General features: G+C 43.5%; 1 pseudogene across 1 annotated transcript; it reads right to left on the bottom strand.

Annotated features, from left to right (window-relative positions):
• Positions 1 to 785: 785 nt before the first annotated feature.
• Positions 786 to 2,345, bottom strand: LOC309658565 (E3 ubiquitin-protein ligase RNF114 pseudogene; annotated as a pseudogene). The gene has a single exon. The product of its transcript is annotated as an E3 ubiquitin-protein ligase RNF114 pseudogene (transcript).
• Positions 2,346 to 3,956: the final 1,611 nt, after the last annotated feature.

The following is a 3,956-nucleotide window of genomic DNA, read 5'->3' as shown; positions in this document are numbered from 1 at the left end:
TTTTTTGGATAAATTATGAAATTTATTTATATTTCACCTTTTAAAAGCCAGAACATAACAAATGTCACTTTCTGAAAGTCGTCTTATTAGAAATACATGAAGTGCACTTAATACAAGGAACTCAGTTTCTTGGTATCACCAGTGAGACCACCATCATCAGGTCCCGCAAATGAAGGTTTTGTCAAATTTCCCTCTAAACTTAGACTGAGATGAACTTCTTCCAGAAATTACAGTGAAGAAGCTGACCATAACATCGGGGCCCTCCCAAGCAACAGCACATTAGAAAAAGTTACTTTGCCCCCAAAGGGCCCGTCTTTGCTGGGCACTGGGCATGTGCAGCTCTCGCTGGCAGGCAGCGCGAGGCCCACAGCACAGTGCACAGGCCCAGAGCCCCTTGTCATCTGAAACCTCAGCCACTGACCATAAACAATGTCCATATTCAGACAAGGGTTCTAACAAGGAAAAATGAACCTAAAACCCAGATGCCTTTTGGTGGATCAGAAGCTCCGCTCCTACAGATTAGACAGCACTTAGCCTTGTATTTATTAATATTCATGAAACAGTCGAACTTCAAGCTTCCGGAGCTATTAGCAAAGCAAGTTTCCAGTGGACAGTTTCCATTACCGACTGCTCCCAGGAAGTGTGCTGTGCCTTCTGAACAGCGTGTCTTGTCAGAGACAGCAGCGGCGATGCCAGACCTCCCCAACCCCTCTGCTTTAGAAGGCAGGTCTTCACACACCAACTTACGTGTTGAAACCAGTTTTATAAGGAAACCATTCGTGATAGAAAAGCAACACGCAGTTTAATCTAAATTACCAAATAAAAGAACTAGTATCCACTGGAGCGCCCAGACTTCGTATTCATTTGAGGACTCCTTTATGTGCTTCAAGGACAGGAACATAAGCAGGCTCCCCAACAGAGAAGCAAACATAACCAAGTCATTGGAAAATACTTCATTAGTTTGAAAATCAGAACCAAAAAGCTATGGCCCTCCCACCTCACTTAGGTGACCCTCCTCCCCACTTATGGATAAATGGAGTTTAACTTTCCTAAGCCAGAAACACTTACTTTCACTAAAAATATGTGGTTACACCTTTATCCTAAAAAGGCACCATGCAGGCATTTAAGATTGAACCTAAGGGTGTGCAGGAATGGTAGGAAAATATCACTAAGCAAACCTTCCAGCACCAGAGCATGTTAAGTCCAGAACATTCACCCCAACAGGATGTGTGAAATGTCTCCCATGAGGTAACTCCAGCTTCTGGCAGCTGCTGCCAAGGACCAACTAACAGGAACTTGCACAGCACAGAAGGAGCTCCATCACTGATCAGATGCATTATTGCCAGAGCTCACACACCCCGGGGACAAGGAGAGGAGACGCTTGTCTCATCTGTGCTATTCATGACCCAGAAAAGGTCCTGGCTGGCTCAGAGGACCTGAGGGGTCAACATCGAACACGAGGCTCAAATGTGAAACAAGGACAGGTGGAGAAGCTGGGTTCCCTTCCAAAAAGGAGGGAGAAGCTGCAGGACGTGGCTGAGGAGCAAGACCAGACATGTGACAAACAGGGTAAACAGTAGGGGAAGAGCCCAAAGGAAAGGAGGGCTCTGATCTGGGGACCTGTTCCCTGTCGGAAGTGACCCTGTCCTAATACCACGGCTCACTTCCAGGTCTGTTGTACATTTGTGGAGGAGTCACACGTTTCCCGCTGAACACGTAATGGAAGCTCTGGAACACGAGCCCCAGCAGAGCCTGCTCACTGGTCGATGATGGAGCGCTGCAGCACCTGGTTCATCATGTCCTCCTCATCCATGTCGTAATCCACAGATTTAGTGTCCGTGCTATGGAACAACTTGCAGTGTTCTACAAGCCCTTCTTGATCAAAATTCTTCTCAGGACAGTAAGGACAAGGAAACGTATAACGGTTTGGGACATTTCTTGGCTGAAGGGACACATCCTTGGTGGTGGCCTTCACACCTTCCATGATGTAATTCTGGTATTTGGAACAGGTGGCCACATGCACACGGATCTTGGATAGGAAGAAATTTTTACGGCAGCCATGGCAAGAAGTCTCTGTGCTCTCAATCTGCCGCTCGAGCTCCACGGCTCAGACGCCAGGTGCCAGAGTGCTGCGACACACCCCACAGACAGGCTTCTTCGGCTTCAGACATTCCTGCAGGCATGCAGAGCAAAAGACGTGTCCACAGGGCACCTGCATGGGCTTCTCGTACACCTCTAGGCAGACGGGACACATGAAGCGGCCCAGGGGGTCGGCCTCCGCCGCGGGCCCTGCCAGCTGCGAACCACCATCACGGTCCTGCAGTTGCGCCGCCATCTTGCCGCCGCTGAGCCGGATAGCTAGTCTGTTTAATGGCTATCTAGGATACCATAGATCCCATCCCTCCATTGCATGGAGGTTTATAGTTTATTTAACCAGACTCCCATTGATAGTTCGAGTTTTGGACTAACACAAACAGTGATACGGTAAATCCTTGGTGGATTAATAGGATATAACTATAAACTAAAATAAAAACATTCTCAGACCTGTGCTGAAGTGTTTTTAACCACAGGGATCAGTTGGGAGCCATAGGTTCCTTTCATAGAACTAGGTCAAAGTGTTTTTGAAAAATAAACCAAAACAAAAAGCTATTAAATAGTATGTGTAGTGTGTCTTGTTTTGAATATATGAACAAGGAAAAGTCTGAAGAGAGGTCGCTAAAATGTTATCAGTGGTTAATTCTGGGTTGTGGGATTAACGTTGACCTTTATTTCTCTTTGTAATCTTTCATATTTTCTGATTTTTTTGTACTGAGCATGCATTACTTTTGTAATCAGAAGGTTAATAAAATGAGTAAAATGAAGAGACAAGAGACAAAAAGGGCTAGGGTGAAAAAATGGGATATAGACACCAGACATCAAACGATATGAATAAAAACTTTTGTGTCAAAGACATTCAAATAAGGCGACGGTTTTTAATTAGCGTTGTTTGATGCACGCTTAGCATTTCTTGAGTTCAGAGGAAAGAAATACTTTTCAATAAAAATAAAGGCCTTTGTAAAAACCAGGCATTCATTTATTCTTTTATTCATTCTCCATGGTTATATTTTTCTATCCTATGTTTATTATTAATCAATTATGTTTCCGGAGTAACTATTCTATGCCTAGTCTTGCTTAGATGCTTTAGCAGATACAATATCGGGAACAGGGATAATATGCTTTACAGTGATTTTACCTAGGAATTTCTCTCAGTTCGTGGTTAATTGAGGGCTTTATTCCTGTTCTGTTTTATCGTGCTTTTGATCATTTTATTGCTCATTAGTCTGTTTTCTACAAGAGTGTGGATAAGTGCAAGGATGCAGACACAAAATTGAGTCATCAATTTAGTCACATACTGATCAAATGAGGGTCTTGCAGAGAAATTACAGTGAGTCCCCTGACACATTAGCTGCTCATTTTTGGCCAGAATGTGTATGTGTTCATCAGATGATTTATGGATTAACAGCTAGTGGTTTAAATAGCTCTTTCCCCTTAGTTAGCAGTTTACATGGAAACACTAAAGCATATGATGACAGGACTGAATGTGCACTTTTCTGGTTAGCGGTTATCAGATTTAGACCCTCACACTTAGCCTCTGGTAGTAGAGAGCTAGTTCCTATTAACAATCCTTTTTAAATCCCTCTTCCCACCCGTAAAAATGACTGTCCTGATTTTCAGGGATGCCATCTTACATCTGCTCTTAATTTGGTCCAGAGTCTTATGTATGAATAGTGTTAATGAGTCTGACTTCTTTCATAACATTTCTGACCTAGTACCTGGAAAGAATATACCTTTCCAGCTCAGAGAAATTCCTGGTAGGTCAAGAAGCACTTGAATTTATTTAAGGGGAGACTTTCAGTTCATGCTGGGAGACAGTAGTTAATTTGTAACTTTGTGGTGGGGTTTTAAATGCTACCATT

This window comes from Balaenoptera physalus, assembly GCF_965194825.1.
Source record: "Balaenoptera physalus genome assembly, chromosome: 3".
In the NCBI taxonomy this organism is placed as follows: domain Eukaryota; kingdom Metazoa; phylum Chordata; class Mammalia; order Artiodactyla; family Balaenopteridae; genus Balaenoptera; species Balaenoptera physalus.
This window is presented reverse-complemented; position numbering and strand designations above follow the sequence as displayed.